The sequence below is a fragment of the Suncus etruscus genome, chromosome 5 (genome assembly GCF_024139225.1).
Source record: "Suncus etruscus isolate mSunEtr1 chromosome 5, mSunEtr1.pri.cur, whole genome shotgun sequence".
Taxonomy (NCBI): Eukaryota; Metazoa; Chordata; class Mammalia; order Eulipotyphla; family Soricidae; genus Suncus; species Suncus etruscus.
In genome coordinates this window covers 85,548,947-85,574,080 of record NC_064852.1, presented here as the reverse complement: position 1 = coordinate 85,574,080, position 25,134 = coordinate 85,548,947, and the positions used below count along the sequence as shown (strand labels likewise).

The 25,134-nt window shown below is 33.8% G+C and overlaps 2 non-coding genes and 1 pseudogene across 2 annotated transcripts; 2 read left to right on the top strand and 1 right to left on the bottom strand.

Moving 5' to 3' along the window:
• Nucleotides 1–24,497, bottom strand: part of LOC126008621 (polyadenylate-binding protein 1-like) — a 131,476-nt pseudogene extending 106,979 nt beyond the window's left edge.
• Nucleotides 17,086–17,299, top strand: LOC126010372 (small nucleolar RNA U3). Its single transcript, XR_007496419.1, has one exon. It is a non-coding gene; the product is annotated as a small nucleolar RNA U3 (small nucleolar RNA).
• Nucleotides 17,703–17,809, top strand: LOC126010544 (U6 spliceosomal RNA). Its single transcript, XR_007496568.1, has one exon. It is a non-coding gene; the product is annotated as a U6 spliceosomal RNA (small nuclear RNA).
• Nucleotides 24,498–25,134: the final 637 nt, after the last annotated feature.

Below are 25,134 nucleotides of genomic sequence, written 5' to 3'. Positions count from 1 at the left end.
ACTGTTTTAAGATGCTTCAAACTGAAGCTCCAGTTCTCTAACAACCTTAATTGCATTCACTATAGTGTAAAAACACTGAAATTAAAGCTTTTCATTACTACTATGCAGACACGTACTTATTAATATTAAGCAGAAATGTTATTTCTTTAAATATTTTTAAAGATAACTTTTCATTTATTTATTTACTTCTCATTTCTTAAAGAACCAGAGAACTTTGTGTATTTATTATTTAAATAACATTAGAGGATAAAATGGGAAAGTATAATTTCTTGTTCATAAAAGATAAGCAAAAAGGCATTAAACAAATGCTAAAATCAGTATTTTTATCTTGACCTCCAGAGGTCAATATAAAATTGAGGACTCAACAGTGAGTGGAATTAAATTAAATTAAATTAAATGGGATACATAAAACTTAGAAGGTTTATATAGGAAAAAAATCACCTTCAAAATAAAAAAGTAACTTACTAGAAGAAATTTGCACAGAAAACATACAAGGGGTATAATATTCATAAGTATGCATATAGATGTATATATATTATACAAGCAGCTCCATAAAAATGTTATAATAGAAACTATAATTCTAGAGACACTTCTCCAAAGAAAATAAATAGATGATCAATAGATACATGAAAAGCTATTCACCTTATTAAAAAATAAAAATCAAAAAAAGAATGAGGTAGTACACCTTTGAGAATGATCTATGACAAAAAGACAAGAAATGTGCTGGTGATGGAAAGAATAAAATGGAACTCTAGAACACAGTTGATAAAAGTGTGAATTGTTTCAGCCTCTATATTAAATTATATGGCAGTATCTTAAAAACTAAAAAATATAAATACCATATTGCTTCAGCAATATTGCAGATAGGTATTTGTTCAAAGAAGATGGAAAACACAGAAAGGATACATAATATGGAAAACATAACAAAGAAACATTATCTCATATGGTTAAAGCAGACTTATTTGCAATGGCTGAGTCAGAAACAACTCAATGCCTATTGATAGATGCACTAAAGAAATGATAATATTCATACTCAGTGGAGTCGTATTCAGCTATTTATCAAAAAATGAAACTTGCCTTTTGCAATAACTTGGGTGGACATTGAGATTATGCTAAGTGAATTAAATAATAAAATGAAATAGTTGTTGGTTTCTTTTAGATGTGAAATATAATTAACCAAAGGAAAACAAACACACAAAAACAACACATAGACTGTGAAAAATACTATGATTAAAAGAGGAAAATGGGTTAAAAAAATAAAGAAGGTCAATTTTTGGAATTTGTTGATTGTTTTGTTTTGTTCTTAGTTTTTGTCTGGGGGACACATCTGTCACTGATCAGGGTTTACTCTTGGTTTTGACTGTATTTAGGGATCACTTCTGGCCAGGATCATGTACCATATGTTGTGCTGGGTTTGAACACTATCAGCTGCATGCAAAGCAGGAACCTAACTTGCTATGTACTAGCTCTCTCATGAGGGTCAATTTTATAATAATAATGGCACAATAACTTAGGTGATGGGAATAGTGACACATATACAAATATCAGTGTATTCCCCAAACTCCAATAATATTGTAAAAAAAAGTGTAAATCATTATAATGGTATTTAAAAGTAGAATAAAAACCAGCTTCCTGTGTTTTGTACTATGGGTAGCACAATATTAATTTTCAGTGTACTTTTTTTCTAGGTAAATATAACCTTTAGCTTATACTACTTTTATTTGAAGACATCTAGTTTGATAAATGTGTCTGCTTATTAAGATACAATGCTCACTTAAGCAAGGGCAATAAAACAGTACTTTAAAATTATTTTATTATGGTATCAGGAAACACAATATGTTTTTCTTGTAGAAGTCTGAACTTTGTATTCTTTCTCTGCCTACTGATATTAAACACAATATTTCAGTTTATAAAAATGGTCAATTATAGGGGACCGGAGCGATAGCATAGCGTTTGCCTTGCAAGCAGCCAATACAGGACGGACTCCGATTCGAATCCCAGCATCCCATACAGTCCCCAGAGCCTGCCAGAAGTGACTTCTGAGCGCAAAGCCAGGAGTAACCCCTGAGCGCCGCCGCGTGTGACCCAAAACAAACAAAATAAATTGTCAATTATATGTGGCCAGAGTGCTAGCACAGTGGATAGGACATTTGTCTTGCACACAGCTGACCTAGTTTCTATCTCCTGTATGTATGTATGTATCTATGGTCCCCTGCCAGGAGTAATTTCTGAGTGGAGAGCAAGGAGTAACCCCTGAGCACTGCTGAGTGTGGCAAAAGAAAAAAGGAAAAAAAAAAAAAAAGGAGCCAACCAAACAAGAAATCACCATATTTTTTTACTTCTAATACTGATTCCAGGTAATTAATATATATTTTATCATTAAATATGTTTGAGAACAAGCTCTCCTGGTAAAAATAAATGTACCACTAATTGAAATACTTAAATGTGTATATAAAAACAAAATTAGAGAAAGGCTAATGATGATAGAAGTCTCCTAAAAGTTTAGAAGTGTAAATAAAACTAAAACTGAAAAAGTTAAAATGATCAACTTTCTAAAATATAGTAACAGTTAACTTGGATTGAAGTGATAAACTTGATAAAGTTTTTGGTGTATCTATTTCCATGTAGAATTCTGAAAATACCCTTCTAAAATATCTATTTCCATGTAGAATACTGAAAATAGCCTTCTAAAATAAAGCAAGTCTGTATGACATTAGCCTTGTCTGTGGCCGACCAGGTTTGATCCCCAGCATCTCATATTTTTTTCCTTAAAAAATACAATAGTTAACTTTACATTGGAAAATTTTATTTAACCCATAACTATTTATTTTTCTGGATAATCTAACACTCTTTAATCTAAGTAATTTTATATTATTTTAGATGGATCACCTTTTACATGCGTCCATGTTGTTATAAAGAACTCGTTATTAAGAATTCATGCCTTAAGAAAAAATTCATAGTTATTCTACAGAACGTGTTAAATAAAGTGTGGCCCAAAAACAAACAAACAAACAAAAGAACAAGAACAAGAATAATCAGTGCTGGTGTTGACACAGGAAGAAAGGCACTCATTCACTATGGTGGAAATAACAAATGGTTCAGTCTTTTTGGAAAACAATGTGGATATTCTTCAAAAATACTAGAAATTGAGCTCCTATATAATGCAGCAATACTACCCCCAGGATTATACAATAGAAGAATAAAAACACAATGCAGAAAAAAACCCATTTGCAGCACTAATCACATTGGCCAGAATCTGGAAAAATCCCAAGTGCTTAAGAACAGACAGGTGGATACAGAAAATATGGTATATCTATACATGAAATATGAAGCTGTTAGGAAAATAATGTCATTAAATTTGCTTATTTATAGAGAGATGTGGAGAGTATTATGCTGAGTGAAATGAGTCAGAGGAAGAGGTATTGACAGAACTATCACATTCATTTGTGGTATATTATAGAAAAAGTAACATGTTGTTAATACCCAGAGACAATAGAGATGAGGGCCAGGAGGACCAGTCCATGGTAGGATGCTTGCTACAAAGAGCAGAGAAGCACAGTTAGGGCAGAGAAGGGACTACTATGACAATGATAGTTGTAAATGATCACTCTGGACAACCCTGTGCTGAAAAGAAATAAAGTGATATGCATGATATCTCTTAAATAGCAAAATTGCAAACCACAATGTCTAAAAGGAAAAAATGGAAGAGGAAGAGAAAGGAGAAAAATGTCTGCTACAGAGTTAGGCAGGGGAGAGGGCAGATGAAGAGAAGGAGGGAAACTGAGAATATTGGTGGCAGGAAATGTGCACTAGTGAAGGGATGAATGCTGTAGATTGCATGGCTGAATCTCAATCATGAGCAATTTTCTAAGTATGTATCTCTTCGTGATCCAATGAAAGGATTTATTTATTTAAAAATATAAAAGTTATTTTGTTTAAACATTCAAAAAACATTTCAGAAAACAACAAAGTTATATGTCTCAGTAAGTCAGCAATGTCTGACATATGAAGATGCCCCTTTAGTTAAAGAAACACATGAAAATGTTTAAAATTTGATCTCTAAAAACTATGACAGTAAAATTACTCTGTAGTAATTATAACTTTTTAAAATTCTTCAATATATCTTTTAAGAATCCCCTTTTTTGTCATTAAATTATGCTACTTTAAGAACTTATTATTTAAGAACTTGCCTTTTATTTCTTTTCATTGGTAAACACAATAGTATATGAATATAAAGATGCTTGTTTAACATTTTATCTAGTAGCTGTACCAACTAGACTATGCAGACTTTCCCTTTATGATACCTTAAGGCTACCTTACGATTATCTTATGATTTCTTAATGCTTTGACATTTTCAATTATTAAAATGTTATTTTTAGCTGATAATTTAAGACAGTCACTCGATATTCTATTTGATTACAATCTCTTTCTTCATCCCCAGGAATAACTTGACTGGAAGAATTCCAAGCTACACTGCCATTTCTCATTCCTGACTTGTGCAATAGTGTCTCTTTTTAGTTTGAAGTCTGGTAGCTGAACACAATGAAATTAAAAATGGTTAGATGCGTCTCAATTGTGTTGTCTATTCTTGCCTATTGTTGATCCTCTTTGTAAACCCTACAAAGCTGTTAATATTCTCTTGCTAGTAGGCACCCAAATGCTATTATTGAATGTACAATGTAAACTCAGTTATTCTATGGGACATCCTCCTTATTACTAAAATTTTTCCACTTTTCTTTTTCATCTAGATCTCAGAAGTATACTTCATAACATTTTTTATGAAGATTGCTTTTGCAGCTGATGGTCATTTTGATAGGGTTCTTAGATTGAATCTACTTGAACAAAAATTTTCATGTCAAATATTGGAAATTCATGCTGCTCGAGAGTTGAACACTTTTTTGTGTATGTGGGAGGGTAGAGTGGGGGGGAGGCACATCTGGTAGCGCTCAGGGGTTATTCTTGGCTCTGCGCTCTGAACTCACTTCTGGAAGGCTCGGGGACTATCCGGGGTGCTGGAGATAGAACCGGGTTGACTAAAGCAAGGCAAACGCTCTACCCGCTGTGCTATTGCTTTTTTCCCCACACAGTTGAGCTCTTCTTGGTCACCAATTGTCTTCTATTAACTTTTCCAATTCAAAATATTCACAGGGAGAAAATTAGCAAGTTAGTGATGTATTTTTGCCTTACCAATTGGGGATTCCAACTTCTATATTTTCTTGGATATCCTTTCTCAATTGTCTACAGAAAATACCCCTCATTTTATTTCAGAACTGAGAGCATTTACAATCCTCTCGAGACTTTTTTTATCCTTACTTCCTTATTTAGCCTGGTATTTGGAATCTGAGCAACAATTGAAACAGAACAGTTCATTTGACAATCAACTAATGAATTCTGAAGTTACTCCCTTCCTCCTAACTTTAATTTTTTCACATTTAAAAAAATAAAATTGTGATGACATTAGTTTGTGACTGTCAAATGATCAAAATTTAAATGATTTAAAAATTTAGTGAGAGGCCGGAGTGGTGGTGCAAGCGGTAGGTTGTTTGTCTTGCACACGCTAAGGTAGAATTGACTGCTGAGCGGTCCCCTATGGTCCCCCAAGCCAGTAACGATGTCTGAGCGCATAGCCAGGAGTGACCCCTGAGCATCATCGGGTGTGCCCCCCCCAAATTAGTGAGATATTGTTACTACACCTACCACTGTGTCTATATCCCTCCAACACTACCTGTAGGATCATTGTATCCACTTCTTCTAGTCTTTGGTCATCTCTGATTTGTTAGGAAAATCTAAAGATATTTTCACAGAACTTTTATTACTTTGTCCTTTTGTGAATTAGGTATTACACTGTATTTTAGTGACCTACTTTGCTTAAAATGTCACTCTGTAGTTACACCTATTTGAAGAAAAATACAAATTTTTTCATTTCTTATGGCTAAGTAACAGTCCACTGTGTGTATATGTTTATATATATCATTTGTGTATATGTATCATATATTATATGTATATGCTTATATATACATAGGTGCACATATATTCATTATGCACATATATTTGAATCCTCAGACTATTTCCAGATCTTTGTTATTGTAAGTATCATTTATATGACCATACTTCTATATATTTTCTTTCTTTTAAATTCTTGGCTGAGATACATGAATAAGATTGCTGGATTCCAGTTGTTCTATTTTAATATTTTTGAAAGCTTCACCATATTTTCCACAGAAGCTGATATAGCTTATAGTCCACCCAAATTGAGGATTCATTTTTCTCATTTTTCTAGTACTTGCTCTGGCCATATTTATATAGGTCATTCTCACTGGCATATGTTAATACCTGTAAACTGATAATAAGTGTGAAATGTTTTAATGTGCCTTGTAGCAATTTGGATGGCTTCTGTGGATGTGTTCAAATCTTTTTTTGATAGATTATTTTGGTTTTATGTTACTGACATTTGTTATCTTGTATATCTTGGGTATTAATCTTATGTCAAATATATGATATGTGAATATTTTCTTCTGTACATTAGATTATCTTTTCCTTTTTTTAAATTTTATTTTATTTTATTTTTCTCATCAGTCTTTGTGATTAGCTTCATGTCATGAACTGAAGCTTCCAGCCCTCCTCTCTTTTGTCTCTGAGAATTATTGTAAAAATGTCTTTTATTTTTCTTAAAACCCATAGATGAGTGAGACTATACTGTGTCTATCTCACTCCCTCTGACTTACTTCACTCAGCAAAATAGATTCCATGTACATCCATGTATAGAAAAATTTAATGACTTCATCTCTCCTGATGGCTGCATAATATTCCATTGTGTATATGTACCACAGTTTCTTTAGCCATTCATCGGTTGAAGGGCATCTTGGTTGTTTCCAGAGTCTTGCTATGGTAAATAGCACTGAAATGAATACAGGTGTTTTGCTGCAATGAATATAGGTGTGAAAAAGGGATATTTTATTGTATTTTTGTGTTCCTAGGGTATATCCCTAAAAGTGGTATAGATGGATCGTATGGGAGCTCAATTTCCAGTTTGGGGGGAATCTCCATATCGCTTTCCATAAAGATTGGACTAGACAGCATTCCCACCAGAAGTGAATAAGGGTTCCTTTGTATCCACATCCCCACCAGCACTGCTTATTCTCATTTTTTGTGATGTATGCCAATCTCTGTGGTGTGAGATGATACCTCATAGTTGTTTTGATTTGCATCTCCCTGATGCTTAATGATGTGGTGCACTTTTTATGTGCCTTTTGGCTATTTCTATTTCTTCTTTGACAAAGTGTCTGTTCATTTCTTCTCTCCATTTTCTGATGGAATTAGATATTGTTTCTTATAAAGTTGCATCAGTGCCTTGTATAGTTTGGATATTAGCCCCTTATCTGATGGGTATTGGGTGAACAGTTTTTCCCACTCAGTGGGTGGCTCTTGTATCCTGGGCACTGTTTCCTTTGAAGTGCAGAAGCTTCTCAGCTTAATATATTCCCATTTCACTGATCTGAGGGTCTGTTTTTATTCCAATACCATGCTGTTTTGATAACTATTGCTTTATAATACAGTTTAAATTTGGGGAAAGTAATGCCTCCCATATTTCTTTTCCCAAGTAATTCTTTAGCTATTCGAGGGTGTTTATTGTTCCAAATGAATTTCAAAAGTGTTTTGTCTACTTCTTTGAAGAATGTCATGGATAACTTTAGAGGAATTTCATTAAATCTGTACAATGCTTTGAGGAATGTTGCCATTTTGATTATGTTAATCCTGCCAATCCATGAACAGGGTGTTTATTTCAATAGCATTAATGTATTCAGATCTAACAACCAGGTCATTTTTAGTTAGCTTTAATATGTAGTGAGTTTCAAGTTAGTTATTTGGCATGTGACTAGCTATTTTTCCAACACCATTGGTTGAAGAGACTTTCTTTCTTCCACTTTATATACTGTTGGTTTTGTTTTACATAATCAACTCATCATATATGTGAGTATTTTATCTGGGATTCCATTATGTATGACTACTTTGATTTCAGTTTTTATTACTCTAGCCTTATAGGACAACTTATTCAAATGGCAAAATCAGGGCATGGGTACTTCCTATCTTCTTTTTCTTTAAGGTATCTTTCTATTTAGGATAGAGCTTTGTGTTTTCACAGAATTTTTTATTAATATTTAATTTTTAATAATTTCCAATACTTTTATGTTAATTGCATAATCTCATTCATTTAATGGTCATTTTTATAATGATAATTCTTCAAGTGCAGTATCCTGGGTTATTTTCAAATATAATTATTGAGAATTTCCAACAATAAAAAATATAAATTAGAGCATTATGGATTCAATTGCATTTTCCATAATTATTTGAACTCTTAACTCCTGTATATGTGATCTTATTTATAGAGATTTTTGTAGTTATAGTAAACTTAAAATGAGGTCCTTCACGTATGCCTTAATCTAGAGTGATTAGTGTCCTAAAAGGAGAAAAATTCTGACACAGATAGTAACATACAGGAAAAGTACTATTTGACATAGATGCAGAGATTGGAGCAACATAGCTACAATCAAAAGAACTGTAGAATGTCAAACACAGACTTAAGTTAGGAAGAGACAAGATAGAATTTCTTCTTAGACATTTCAGAGTGAGCAGAATCTTGTTGATGCTTTGATTATAGACTTCTAACCTCTAGACCAGAGAGAAAAAAGTTTTTGTTGTTTAATCCACTCAGCTTGAGATTTTTATGATTGTAACCTCAAGGTAATATAAAAAGCAATAAGGTACCATTTGTAACTCTAAGATGGCTGATTATTAAATTTATTTTATATACTGCTAAATATAAGATTGAAATTGTTCTAATATTTTATAGAGCAATTTCAAATGTTAAGTTAATATTACTAAATCTCCACTTATATTTGTGGAATTTATCCTGAAAATGAGGGGAAGTTAGGGGAAAATATAGTTGGTACAGATGGTATTATTATAATATAAAAATGTAAAGATAATGCAATGTTGTAGATAGTTACTAACTATAGTTTATGATACCATCCTTAGAAATATGTATATTAATTTAAATGTATTTTTGATATGTATTCAGTGCAAAACTCTTTCAGAGTATCCCATTTATAAGTATGTATAAACATATAATCCTAAATATTAACAGTGGTTATTATCATCAGAAAGAATCTAATTGTTTTTTCTATTGCCTGTACATATTTGTTCAATTTACAAAATAACAAGTATGTACCTTTTGACTAAATGCCAATTATTGATTCATTATTTTAATGAATAAAAAGGGTGGTTTCAATCCTATGCTTTAGAGTGTGGTTTATTTTTCAATGAGAGTACCTTTTGCTGTGCTAATTATGTTCTGCAGTAATATTAAGATTCATTTTAATAAATAAATGTGACTGATATATTGAACAAGCAGTTTTCACAAGGCATAATTGCAAAGTAATTTTACTTTGTATCTCCTAGTTCTCTTTAATCAGTGGGTATTGTCCCCACTTTGGCAATAGGCTAAAATTTGTTCTGATTGTTCTTATGTAATAGATATTTCATTCACATACATGCCCCCAAATCTCATTTTGATAATTAAAAAGTCTTGGTTCCATATAATAATAAAACCTTGAATTTGATTTAAAATAAAATCATTTCTTTTCCCCAGCAGGCAGATACTGAATATAGTGAAAATGAATTTTCTTTCTCTTTCCTCATAATTATAGTATAATTTTCCCTCTAGATCTCTAATGGGAGAAATTTACATAGAAGAAGAAGAGATGGAAAGAGACAAGGCAGGAATGCTGTTAAATGCTTCTTTCCTAAGGAATTTGCTGTTTGGCAGATTTTAAAACTGCCCCTCTGTAAGAACCACATACAGCTTTCCCTAGATACACTTTTCCCTCAACTTCAACTTTCTTAAAACACCAATGTTTTTCAAAATTGTTCATAATACAGCTATTTTGGGCACTCAATGTTCCAAGCCCACCACTAGTCTGACCTTCTTCCCGTCTCCCATTGTCTCCAATTTTCTACCAATACCACTTAGTCAGCCCCCTTAGCAGGCACAAAATTATTATATATTTCTTGTTACAACAAAATGGTACATGGAATTATCTAAAACTAGTTTAGTTAAAACTCATTTGTGAAAGTTGTTATATCTCACAATGGTGTTATTAAACTCACTGTCTGAAAATTTACTGAACCCTTTTGTTGCTGGTGGCCTGTGTTGTTTGATGCAGATTAAATCTTCTGTGTTATGCTTCCCTTACTGAATTTTGGGGTTTCTTTGCTACTTTCCTATCTAATTTGCTGTGCTTCTACTGGGCTGGCAGTATTGTGGTGTCATGCTCCAGGAGCTGTGGAACTGGAACAGTTCATTGACTTGCACCTGAGACACCAAGCCTAAGAAATTCCCAGCTATACCTCTATTCAGGCAAATATCTAGGACCTTCTCCACCATATAAATTGCCAATTTCACTGCTTTCCTAGATACTCTTAAGAGGATTTTAACTGCCCCTCACCACCACCACAACTTTAGATGATGCAGTTATTACATTTCTCTCAGACTGATGCTTTTTCTCAGATCTAGATTTTTTCCACAATTCCCTCACTAACCTTTGCTTTAGAATCCTAATAGCTCAATTCTCTAATGGTCATGATGGCCTGTTTTATAATTGAATTAGGAATGAGCCATATATTTCCTTTTTATTCAGTTCAGGAAACAAGAAATATTTTTTGTTTTAATAAGAACTGGTGATCAATATTTTCTAAAATATTTGTTACTGCGAACAGAGATTATATCTAATTCATGACTATAGACAAAATAGTAGCTTGTTATCATTGTTGCTACTAACTGTAGAAGATCTCAATTATCTGTATTTCAAACACATTGACCTATGTTTTCCCCATAAATAAACTATCCTCCATAGAGGCAAAACTTTATCTATTTTAAAATGCATTATCAAATTCTTATCTTCAATTTCAAACTTAAGGATTTTGTACATCTTTTTCATTATTGATTGAGATTATGGAATTTACAATACTGTTTAAAATGGCTTCTCATGCAAATAATTACAATATCATACATATGTATCCAATGGATCAACAATGTATCCCCCTTATAAAGTTTACAAATATTTGTCTTCCTTAAATCTTTACAAATTCTTTAATTTCTTTTATTGTCACTATGTACCGTAAATAATTCTGTGTAATGCACTTCAGTCACAATAAAAAAAATTTAAAAAAATATTTCGAAAACCACCTCTGATTTTTTCCAACAACAACACTTAAAAAAAAGAAGCATTGCCTTTAACTTCATGGAAGAAAGTTGTTAATGCAGCTTGTAGATTTCATGAGCTTCCCCGGTGAGAGATATGGAAGGAAAGAGGAAAGATGAAGATCTAATCCACCTTGTCAAATGGTCAAAAGGACTAATGCTATTTGTTAGGAAAAGAGATATCATCTCTAAAATGCCCTTAGCAGGATATCCCTAAGAATTACTTATAATAAATTAAACTTTAAATAAGTTCCATAGTTCCTTAGAAAAATAATATATAAGCTACAAAATTCTATTGGCTATAAAACTGAGACATTCATTACTTAAATATATAATCAATGTGAATAAACGAAAGCATTTGTTTCAGATCTCCTATGTTCTTCTGGACTGGATTTTCTGGATATGTGTCTTCTGGAAATCTGTCTCTCCCATGAGGGAAATGGACAACTGAGATTGATTCTCTAGATCTTGTTCTGCTTCATCTGACATTCTTGGATTCTTTTTATTCATGTAATTATTTAGTAAAGCTTATTACCAAATAAAATCTAAATCAGATTCAATATGAACCTAATTGAAATATATTGAATCTTATTCAACAACTGATTTGTTTACTAATTTATTTCTTTAATTTCTCTTTTAAGAGGGTTACTCTTTTACTGTTCTGTATTGATAGTTTTGCATTTGCAAGAAATTTTCTGCTTACTTTCAAAAGGCCTACAGATATAATCTTGATTTCCATTTATTAATGACTAGCTTTATGTTTTTAGCTTTAAAAGGCATGATTATGTCATTTTGTTATTATAGAGCTATAAATATTTTAGCACAGTTTTGGTTGTGTTATATTCATTTTTGTTATTTGAGCAATTAATGAACCATTCCTAATGGGCATATTTAATGGATATGTTTATGCAGGTTTATGCCACTTCTTCAATATTTGCACTAATTTTAATTATACATTTTTATATTACTCCCCCATGATTTTCAGTCTTTTTTAATTTTCTTGATAATACGTTTGGAACATAAAGTCCTTTCCTATTTTGGGGCCCATGTATCTAAGTCTACTTACTTTGTAAGATCTTACTTTGTTTTTATGTGTAAATATTTCTTCTTTTATCAGTTAGTGACCAGTTATTATATTAATTTATTATCTTTTTATATTTTTTCTTTATCATTTAAAAGTGCTAAAATTAGGTATTGGATGTGGTAGCCATTGTCAATGGGGAAGTTCACACTTTGCATATATGAGAAACTGAATTCAAGCCCCAGCATGACAAAAATTATATAATTAATTGATAATAAATTAATTTGATCCCAGCTCTCATTCAGAAATATATAACTGAAATAAAATAAAATATAACACCACTGATATTTATTACACCTATACAATGTAAAGTTACATGAAGAATTAGCAATTAATTTTTGCTAAATCTAATTATAAACACAGGACCATTAAATATAAAATGCATTTTAAGAAACATTCAAATGGTACTTTTCTGAAAATTATAGGGTAAAAATGTGTACCATAATACCAGTTCTTAGGATTATACTATAAAATGCAAAAGATAGAAATAAGAAACATAGAAGATGCTGTGGTAGAAGCAGGATGAATTGAATTTCTTTATAATTGGAATAAATGGGAAAGCTTTTTTAAAAAAAGCTTTGTACCTCTTACACAGTCTTCATTCATGGAGTATTTTTTCAGAGATAAAAATCACAAGAATTTGAGGGTGAGATTTATTATAAAGAATTAGATTTCATGATTATTGCTGCTGGTAAATCTTATAATCTTCCATCTGCAAACTAGAGACCGAAGGAAGCCAATGATATAATCCAAGTGCTGAGAAAACATAGAACCTATAGTGTAAGGTTCAGTAGGATATTTTATCAGCATTTAGGCAGAGAGAAAATTCAAACTTTCTCCATCTTTTTGTTCTATTTTAGTGTTCAGAAGTTGGGTGATATTCAGCTACATTGAGAGGGCCTTTGCTTTATTTAACAGAGTCAAGTACTAATCTCCCTTTGCAAACACCAAAAGCACCATAAATAATGCTTAAACAAATATCTGAAGATCTTGTGCCACAGTCAAGACGGAGAACACATGAATCCATGTAGAGTTCAAGGGCAAGGTTGAGAAAAAATTAAGAAAAAGGTACAGATCATGCTAAATAAAGAGATTAGCAGAAGCAGCTTGGAGATGATAGCTAAATATTTAAGGATCATTAGATAACTTTATAGAGCTTTCCAAGGTTTTCATATACACTTGTGGAGGGGTAACTAGGGAAGGAGAAAAGAGAAGGAGAGAGAGAAAGAGAGAAAGAGAGAAATATAGAAGAGAGCTGATGACACTAAACATGAGGACTTTTTTCCACTCAGGAGAAATGCATTTTCTCTCTTGAATATGTATGTTTTCCTCTCTTTCCCCTCACATTTATCTAGTAAATATTTATATAAAAATACTTTACTATACAAATTAATTAAGAACTGCAGTGTAAATTAAAACTGCTCTGATTTATTTAAGCTGTTAAAGAGTATAGAATCTCTGCCTTTTGTTGGTTATGTTAGTAAAAGAGATTGGCTAGATTAGTAAAAGTGTTTACAAATGCCCTTTAACAAGGCATGGCTGTGCCCCTATTCTAATCTTTTCGTTGCAAACAACAGTTATTATTAATTTAATCAGAATTGCTAAGGTAAGGAATTTATTCAATAAGAGTTTCCTCCAAGGACTGTCTTTAACATAGCAAGTCAAAAGTTTATAGATTCTAAAATATTTTCTTATTATTGGATACTAACTAGAGCATTATCCAAAGCTTCATCATCTGAAGCCCAGTGTTAAATGCTAAACTTCAGCTATAAGTATCTTTGCTAAAAATAGGCAGAAGAAAAAATAGGGGGGGGGGCAGAGAGATAGCATGGAGGTAAGGCGTTTGCCTTGCATGCAGAAGAAGGATGGTGGTTCGAATCCTGGTAACCCATATGGTCCCCTGAGCCTGCCAGGAGCGATTTCTGAGTGTAGAGCCAGGAGTAACCCCTGAGCGCTACTGGGTGTGACCCAAAACAACAACAACAACAACAACAACAACAAAATAGGAAGAAGTTATAGAGAGATTTAACAACATGATTCTTATAGAACATGCTTTGTTAAATGAAAGGTAAAGACATTCTTGAAGGGCTGGAGAGGTGGTGCTAGAGGTAAGGCATCTGCCTTACAAGCGCTAGCTTAGGACAGACCGCAGTTTGATCCCCACCCCCCCCCCCCTATCCCATATGGTCCTCCCAAGCCAGGGGCGATTTCTGAGCTCATAGCCAGGAGTAACCCCTGACCCTCAAATGGGTGTGGCCGCCCCCCCAAAAAAAACAAACACACAAACAAAAAAAAGAAAGAAAGAAAAAGAAGACATTGTTGAATCACCAATGGAAAGCATAGCCTCTAATCTTTGGGAAATCTGTATCTAGAAGTTCCAAACTACTTTAGCCTATTACCCCTTTTCAGTACCTCCTTAGAGACATACCTTCTTTAAAAGTGAAGAAACAGAAGCTCCACTAATTGCACCAAAGGCTAATTCTGTACCCCTATGTATTGCAGCCCTATTTGAGGAGCAAAATTGCTCATTTTAGGAAAGATTTCTGTATTGAAGACATTACTTCTTTACTGACATTTTATCTGAGCGTGATTCCATCATCTCTCCCCTTCATCACTGCAATAGCACCAAACATATATTCCTGCTTCTACTTGTGCTGCACATCATATTATTACCAGAAAAACCCAAGTGATTCAATAAACTCTCATGACGTCTTGTCATACTATATATGCTACAAACCTTTAAAGCAGGGTTCTCAAACTCGCGGCCCGCGGGCCGTTTACAGCCCTCCGTACAACCTTTTGTGGCCCGCAGCCGGCCTTCAAATATCGCAGTATTCGCGATTATTCGCTTACCGAATAATCGCAATAAAAATCGCATTAGTAAGAAAAAAATTGCATTAAACATTTGCAATTCCGTTCGGGGTATGCAAATGTTTAATGTGATTTTTTGTGATTTTTTCCTTACTAATGCGATTTTTTATTGCGAATATTCGGTAAGCGAAATCCCTTATGCGGCCCTGCCTCAGCCCGACTTTGCCTCCTGTGGCCCCCTGGTAAATTGAGTTTGAGATCCCTGCTTTAAAACCTTTGGTGTAAAGCTCCAAACTTCCCTTTGATGCAAAAAGCATAAAAGAGGCAAACAAGAAGGCCTTTCCATTATATTTTAGATTTCCTAATATTATACCTGAAAACTTCAATAGCCATTCTGAGCACCTGGCTATTGCTTAGGCATGCAAGATTTAGTCTTGTCAGACAGGACTGTTTCCACTTAGTAGCTCTTTTCTGATTCATCTTCCATCTTCCTTCAAGTCTTAACTCACACTTACTCTGTGAGTTCTTTCCTTTTCAGTGGTATCTGAACTTTCAACTGTACCACAATTCATATTCCATTCCATATAACTTTTTTCCTTCAGTTTTTGGGCCACACCAGCGGTGCTCAGAGATTACTCCTGGCTTTGTGCTCAGAAATCACTCCTGGCAGCCTCAGGGGAACATTAGAGATGCTGGGGATTGAACTCAGATCAGCCAAGTGCAAGTCACATGCCCTACCCACTGTGCTAGTGTTCTGGCCTCCATTCATGTAATTTTGATCTGCATTGATTTCAATAATTTTTATTATTAACATATTATAAACTTTGCTTATTTGCTTTCTCTTTCTCAACTTAGAATGTACTCTATGAACAGGGAGATTATTGTTTGTCTTCATTTAGACTGTATTTTCTTAATACCTGGAGTAGTTCTTGGCACAGCATAAATGCTAATATGTCCTAAATGAATGACTACATTCAGTTATTTCATTATAGAATTTATGTTGGCATGTATTTTTATGGAGAAGTTGTAAATTTAATATTGCTATTTTATGTATCATATACCATGAGAAATTAGTCAACTATATTTATAAAGTTTTATATATGCAATGCTTGCACTGCTCATTTATATAAAAGATTTATCGGAGATGGAAGTTATTTAAAAATTAGCAAAACTTTTTGGAAATATTTTAAGAACATCAAAACAATATATATATATATTGTTTTTTTATCTTGCTTCTTTGGAAGATGTCTTTTGAGTGTTGATGTTGTAACAATTAGAAATCGATTACTGACCAAATGATCTGAATATGGAATTTTACATTTAATTGCATTTTTACTATTATTATGTTCCTAAATTTATGATTGCACTTGATAGTTCTTGAACTTTTTTTTTTTTTTGGTTTTTGGGCCACACTCAGCAGTGCTCAGGGGTTACTCCTGGCTGTCTGCTCAGAAATAGCTCCTGGCAGGCACGGGGGACCATATGGGACACTGGGATTCAAACCAACCACCTTTGGTCCTGGATCGGCTGCTTGCAAGGCAAACACCGCTGTGTTATCTCTCCGGGCCCAGTTCTTGAACTTTTGAAAGATTTGTATAATTATTATTTCACCAAAGAGTTATTATTGTGAATAGTATATATGTTTCATATTTAAATCACTGTTTTAGCAAAAATGGTTAATTTGCCTTTTTTGATATACATTCTACCCTTTTAAATACATATTCATTAAACTCATAGAGTAAAAGCAAAATGATCTCTTATATTAATAATTTTACTAAGTAGCTGTGATAAAGATATTTCTTGGTACAAGATGTTTACTTAGTGATCAGTATTGGCTGGAAGAAAGAGTTAAACTATGAGGCAATATAACAGAGTTTAGGACAGTCTATCATGGAATATGGAGGTAAGTGGACCTGTTAAGATAACCCATGCCAAGACTATACTTTCAGGAATCATTTCTATAGTATGTGACTAGAGAAGTTTCTTTGATCGTGTAGAGCACCCGAAGCCATGAAAAGGACCCAGAGCATCCTCTCCTGAGAGTGAAGCCGGCTCTAGGTGTCGCTTCTGTGGCTGCCTCTTGCCATTGATGATCGTTCTCCCCTTCCTTTGGAAGGGGTAGAGGAAGAGGATGCAGTCTGAGTGGTATTAAAAAAAAAGAAAAGAAAAAAAAAGATAACCCATGCCAGCATGAAATGGCAGGCCATATTTATTTGTGTCTTACCAAGTCTCTGGACTTGAAAAAGTATGACTTTAGAGGAGTCTCCTTTTTACACTTCTTGGATTATTTTTCCTGGGGATGATATCTGTGTTTGGAAATAGTTCTCTAGAGTACTTACATGGTGAGAATAAGAGGAACCAAATAAACTCATAGAATGGAGCATTTAAATGAAACTGCCCAGCCCTGACCACAACCAGTTTGATTACAACATCATGAATAATCTTGAGTCATTCATGATCAGCTGGGACCAGAGGTAATCAGCAAAGGTAAATATTAATTTATGTCCTCTGAAATTTGGAATTAAATTCTGGTTTAAGAATATAGTTGTGGTGCTCACTTCAGCAGCACATATACTAAAATTGGAACGATACAGAGAAGATTAGCATGGCCCCTGTGCAAGGATGACACGCAAATTCGTGAAGCATTCCATATTAAAAAAAAAGATAGCAGGTGTGTTTGTTTGGTGGTGGTGGTAGTAGTAGTGGTGGTAGTAGTAGTAGTAGTAGTAGTAGTAGTAGTAGTAGTAGTAGTCGATAACTAATAGAGTCATGGAACATCCTTGAAGGCAATAGTTCTTTGTTAAAAGGATCAATTGGCATTACTACCTTACTCTGCCATAGTTTGCATTTTGTGTCAATTGTATCCATTTTTCTGTATGTTTGGGTCACAACCTTCAGATTCTGCAGGGATTCATTATCTAGAAAAAAGTTTAATAGATGGGGACATGCAGCATCATGCTGGACTCACCTACCACCTCTTCTGGTCTTAGTGGCTGATCTCATTAACTAGGTCCATCTGTCTTCTCATGTCCATCATATAAATTTTTTTTAATGGGTGGCTCTACATTTAATTTTTTTAATTAAATAATTTTTATTTTGACCAAAGTGAATTACAAATCTTTCACAGTAATGTTTTAGGCACATAGTGACTTTGAATCAGAGCTATTCCCACCACCAATGTTGTCCTCCCTCCACCCCTGTTCCCAGCATGCATTCCATATCTACCTGGACAACCTGCTCTTAAACCTAGTTGTTGACATTTCCTCATTTTCGGGATATCATATCGAAACTTGTGCATATTGCTGTCCGAGCAGTATTAAGAATATCTTAGAGGGAGTTCGGTTCCTGGAGCTGTTACAGAGAACCATGGCAGATCTATGTCTGAGATCTAAAGTTTGATGTTGAACAGTCGATGTCTAATCACATGGAATCTAAGATAGGACCACATGACATATGTTCAAGTTGGGAGGTGCCCCTGTATTGTAAAATGTATGAGTTCTTATCCCTAGTAGATAAGAGCTTGGTTCTATATGTAAAATTTCCCCGTTTTCAGTATGCCTTAACAAAAAGAAATGGCGATATATTATATTGCTGGTGCATTTGGGGATGAGAGTGTCATGATCCATCATCTCTGTATCCTGATTTTAACCTGAGCTTTTATCCCAGGCAAGACTTTTTCTTGTAGGTTTTTGTATCTAGCAGAATCAAAACAGGTGAAGTTAAGAAAAAAGAAAACAAAAACAAGATTATATAATATATATATAATATAATATAATATAATATAATATAATATAATATAATATAATATAATATAATATAATATAATATAATATAATATAATATAATATAATATAATATAGACACTCATGTGTATAAAGAAAAAATGCCATATTTATTTGAGTATAACACGCACCTATGTATAACGTGCACCCCTAATTTCTATTAAAAATCGGTATAAAATTTTGTTTCACACCAAGCATTGTAATTGACAAAAAAGTTATTGAACACGCACGGCCATGATAAAAATCATTTATTGAAAGCATAAACTGGTATAAACACAATACCGAAATAAAATTACCCGTGACAACATTTATTTAAAATGCTTCCAAGTCAGATTCATCATCAGATACACTAAAGAGTTGTTCCCATTCTTCTAGAGTTAATTTTTTCATCAGTGTCCCCGTTGGCAGTTTCTCCGCTTTCTTCTGAGTCTGAATTCCACAGCAGGTCATCTTCTGTGCCGTCCATTAGATTGCTGATGCCTCTCTTCAAAAAACTCTTGATGATCATTTCTTTTGGTATGTCTACCCATGATGTTTTAACACAGGATGTCATGTGAGATAGGCCAAGTTTCTTAAGGTTTTTTTTTTTCTTCACCCTCACTTACAGTGCACGGCTGCAGCCCGGAAAAGGCGCAGTGGGAATTCCCAATTTGCTTGCGCCCTCATTATATCAGCCACGACTGCCACCCCATCCCAGCCCTCGTTTATAGTGCATACTCGAACTTTGATTTCTTTTGTTGGTAGAAAATTTTGTGCGTTATGCTTGAATAAATACAGTAGATAAAAATGAGTTTAAAAAAGTAATTAAGGGAACAAAGTGATGTAGGAGACTACCTTATATTTGGGGATAAACAGGTTAAGAGGTAATATTAAAGAGCTCTTCAACTTATAAAGGAAATATAAGCTTCCCCATTGTCTTTTGAGATATTCTTGTCGGGGGTGGGATCCAGGGCATATTTTCATCACACACCCTGGTCTTGCTGAATTTGAGAAATGATTTGCAGCTGAAAAGGCTTGAGTAGAGTTCTTGTACTGGGGGTCCTTCCGGAGCTGAATCTGGTATCAAACAACAGTCCACACTTGGGGGCTGAGAAGGAGGGCCACAGAGCATGAGTCAACAGATACAGTATTTCTGTCTCTGTCCATTTGTACATACAATAAGATAAGAGGATGTCACAGAACTCCCGTGCCAGTTTTATGTGCTGTGCATATATTTTCCCAGCTCTTATTATGAACCAACAGTCTTAGTTCCTCTGGATAACACTGCTAAGATGATTCTTCTTGTCCCAAGTACTCAAATAGTACTCATAATTTCAAGGATTTTTGTGTGTCCTCACATGAAAATATCTGCTTTTTGTGAATCAATACTTTAACCCTCTAATATATAGGCATTTAGGGAAAGGAAGAATAAAGCTCCTCATGAATTTTTGATTATTCTTATAAATGGGACAGTTCCTGATTACACTTTTGGTCCCTGGATCTCTAAATTATTCTTCTCTGAAGCACAGTAGAGTATAAGGGGTTTTTATTCAGTAGATACTGCATGCTGGAGAATGGTACCACATCCTTACAGTATACTGACTCTGCTTTAGGGCTTTCATTTCTCATGCAACTCTATGTTCTAAAATCCTTCCAAACCAGTAGTTTCTAAATAGTGTGGTTTATGATAGATATAACCAGTGAATGTAATAGTCACAGGTCCACTTTATATGTTATAAAATGCCCTTTTCATCTTAAGAAAAGTAATATTGGCTGCATGCTGATGGATGAACCATTTCATAGTTCCTCATATATTGTGTTTCCTGGGGCCTTTTGGAAAGAAGCCATGCCTGGAATATATATTAAATTTAGCTCTAGACTAAAAAAACTATTATAAATTTAAGATCAGAGTGATTCATATGGCAAGAATATATTCCTTGAACAATTGTGTCATATCAATAGCTTCAAATTGGTACTGGTTGCTGGACTTTTAGGAATTCTCTAGATCAGTTATACTTCATAAATTGCTGTCATTTATGATGGCACATTATGGATCTCCAATTTATGCATTTAGAACTTTTTCCCCTCTGTTCACAAGCCAACTACCAGGTGGCTGATGACAAAAAATATTTAATTTTAACTGGTTGAGAAATTTTATCTTTTTTGGCTGATTATTGAGTCTTCTATGGTGAAAATTTCTTAGTGGGCATTGTCTTATGATATATTGATCTTCATAATTTTTTCAAATTTCCATATGCCCACCCCATAGTCTATCTATTACTTCCATAATCCAAGAAGTATTGGTTAGAACTTTCACATTGGCTATGAGTATAAATATGTAATAATCTCATTAATTTTATAACTCTTTAGTTAGGGATACAGATACTCAAAACAATCATAGGAATGATTACAATGGTGGCTTAATTTTAATCTTTTTTTTCAGGTGTGTTTAGGACTAGGCATATGGAGTTTATTCCCACCGCTTATACCTTTCATAACACAAGGTGGGCAAGATTATATGGTTCAAGTGTGAGTGTTCTGTGCATGTAGCTGAGGCTAAAGCAGAGCTCTTTCCTCTGCTATAACTATATAAGACTTCTTGGTTTATCCTAAGTATAAAGTGTACTTATTGTAAAGCTGGAAGAGATCCACTATTCTGAAAAGATATGTAAGGTGGAATAATTCATTCTTTGAATGAATGTCTCAACACAACTTAATCATTTAAGTCCTAAAATATGTAGTGCAAGAACAGAGAGCGAGTACAAAGAATAAAGTTCTTGATTTGGCTAGGTCAATTCCTGTTCAATCTTTGTCATAGCATATGGTCCTCTGAGTTTAGAACAAGCTTTGAGTACCACTTTATGTTTTGCACAAGAAATCAGATAGCCAAAACTTTCTGCTGATTTCCTGCCACAATTATTTTCCAGAGTTTAACAAAAGTCACCTGATGACCAGGGGTGACATAATTAAGGATACTTGTACTAATTAATTCAGAAAAGATGGAAGAAAAAATTAAAGTGATTATACATGTATACAACAACACCAAACTATTTATATGTATAAGTATGCAGAATAATACAGTTTTTTGAGTATGTATAAGTTTATAAATAAGATATCTACTGCTATACATAAAGCAAAATATTGGAATATATTAAACTGAGAAGCTTCTGCACCTCAAAAGAAATAGCGCCCAGGATACAAGAGCCCCCCACTGAGTGGGAGAAACTATTTACCCAATACCCATCAGATAAGGGGCTAATCTCCAAAATATACAAGGCACTGACAGAAATTTACAAGAAAAAAACATCTAATCCCATCAAAAAATGGTGAGAAGAAATGGACAGACACTTTGACAAAGAAGAAATACATATGACCAAAAGACACATGAAAAAAATGCTCCACATCATTAATCATCAGGGAGATGCAAATCAAAACAACTATGAGGTACCACCTCACACCCCAGAGATTGGCACACATCACAAAGAATGAGAACAAGCAGTGTTGGCGGGGATGTGGAGAGAAAGGAACTCTTATCCACTGCTGGTGGGAATGCCGTCTAGTTCAACCTTTATGGAAAGAAATATGGAGATTCCTCCAAAAACCGGAAATTGAGCTCCCATACGACCCAGCTATACCACTCCTAGGAATATACCCTAGGAACACAAAAATACAATACAAAAATTCCTTCCTTACACCTATATTCATTGCAGCACTATTTACCATAGTAAGACTCTGGAAACAGCCAAGATACCCTTCAAAAGAGGAATGGCTAAAGAAACTGTGGTACATATACACAATGGAATATTATGCAGCTGTCAGGAGAGATGAAGTCATGAAATTCTCCTATACATGGATGTACATGGAATCTATTATGGTGGGTAAAATAAGTCAGAGAGAGAGAAAAAAACACAGAATGGTCTCACTCTATGGGTTTTAAGAAAAGTGAAAGACATTTTTGCAATAATAATTTTCAGGCACAAAAGAGGAAAAAGCTGGAAGTTACAGCTCACCTCATGAAGCTCACCGCATACAGGGATGAGTTTAGTTAGAGAAATAACTACGTTTTGAACTATCCTAATAATGAGAATGTATGAGGGAAATAGAAAGTCTGTCTAGAGTACAGGCAGGGGTTGGGTGGGGAGGAGGGAGATTTTGGACATTGATGATGGGAATGTTACACTGGTGATGGGTGGTGTTCTTTACATGAATGAAACCCAAATACAAACATGTATGTAATAAAGTTGGTTAAATAAAAAAAATTCAAACAGCATCTTTCAGAGAAGTAAAACCAAATCAACAATCTTAAAATTTGTATGGAACTAAAACAAAACTCAATCACATAAGCAATCTTTAATTAAAAAGAACAAAAATGACAAAAAAAGATTGCTAATTTGCAGTAGGTATAAATATGAGTGATGAAAGATTGATAATGTTTTATACTTAATTAATATTTAATTATATACATTTTATGTAGCAATAATTTTCTTACTATTAATAAAGTTTATTTTTCTTTAGCATATGTGATTTAATAAAAGCCTCTAATGTGCTTTTATTGCTGCACTTCTACCCAACTAACAAAAGTCACCAGTAAATAATGACTCCAATGGCATTTCATACGATGTTCCAACAAATTATATTACATACTTAATTGTATGTCAGAAAATTAACATACTTCTAGGTCCCAAATTGGGTATTATTTTTTGCCTAATACCAGTTCTTCTTACTCTACCCTTCATACATTGAATTTATCCCACTTTTAAATTCCATTTTAGCATTTGAATTTTAGCATATATTTTCTAGAACATGTCTTTACTCTTGCAGAGACCTCTAAATTTCAGATGTTGAGATATCAGTGTCAAACTTGAACTTGTATAGACCTTTCTCAAAATGCCTTTACCGTCTTCATTACAAATTATTGTCTAAGTAATGACCTTATGCTTATTTTTTATTTTTACTTTATTTAAAGAAAATGAATTACATAATTGACATAACTGATCATAATACATTTGTTTTAGGAAGACAGAAAGCAACATGATTTAAAAAATAGAAAATTGAAAGAAAAACTAAAGAGATGGAAGAGAAAGGAAAGAAGAAAAACTTCAGTAGCAAGTATATTTTTGAAAATTATTGAATCACAATGAATTCATTAAAGCACCCACAGAAAGTTTAGTAAGCCCTCTTTTTTTTTAATAAAAAAAGGATGCGTTAAAAAATACAATAATTATGGTGTGAGAGTCGCAATTGTTGTTTGCATAGGCCCAGCAAAATATGGGGAAAATGGAAAGAAAAAAACCCTTGGCCTAAATACAAGGAGACCTTATCCCTGAAGCTTTCTGGCATAATACTGACTCTGGGTTCCAGTTATATAGGTTGTCCAACCCCTGAGTCATTCTCTGTGGTCTGGTGAAATTTTTTAACACATTAGCTGTTGTTGGTGTCAAGTTTCTGTGTTTAAAGATTTTGGTTTCTGTTCATGTCCTTCATCGAAGTCAAGATGATGTGGGGACGTTCTTTAGTTTCACCTCACCATTAGAGGCAGAGTGTCCTGCTCTGCAAGCAGGTTGTTGCTGCTGCTGAGTCTCATGGATGCTAAGAAAATACTCTTTGGGTTAAGTCAATGCCAGGGTAGCAGAGGTTTGCTTCCTGGTGCTGTTATAGATGGTCTATGGTTCATGGGTATATGGGCAATGCTCATTCTTCTGAGGTCTGAGCCAAGTCATTATGCCAATGTTCAGGCCAAATTGCATTACAAAATATGTGTTCCTATCTCTATTAGATAAGAACTTGTTACTTGTTTGCATTTGTAATATTTTCCCATTTGAATGTGCCTATGCAAAAGAGGAACAATGCCACAATATATTATCGGTGCCTCTGGGGCTGAGGGAACAAGTCCAAAAATCCCCTTAACTTGCTTCTATCTAACATGAATTCTAAAGTGAAAGACTCTTCTACCAGAATTCCTTGTTGAACTGATCACAAAGAAAAAAAAATGATCATTGTGTAAGAGGATATTCAATAAGAGTTATAGCGGTTATTTTTTGCTTGTTTGAATTTTTGTCCCCCCCCCTTTTTCTTTTTATTTCTCTTACCTTCAAACAGAAACCCATAACTTGAACCATCTTGTTCTGCCTCACAAGTTAAGGGGAAATAATAGAGGGAACCAAGACCAAACAGTCATATGAACACTGAGTAGAAATAAAAAAATGATCAGACTTGAACAC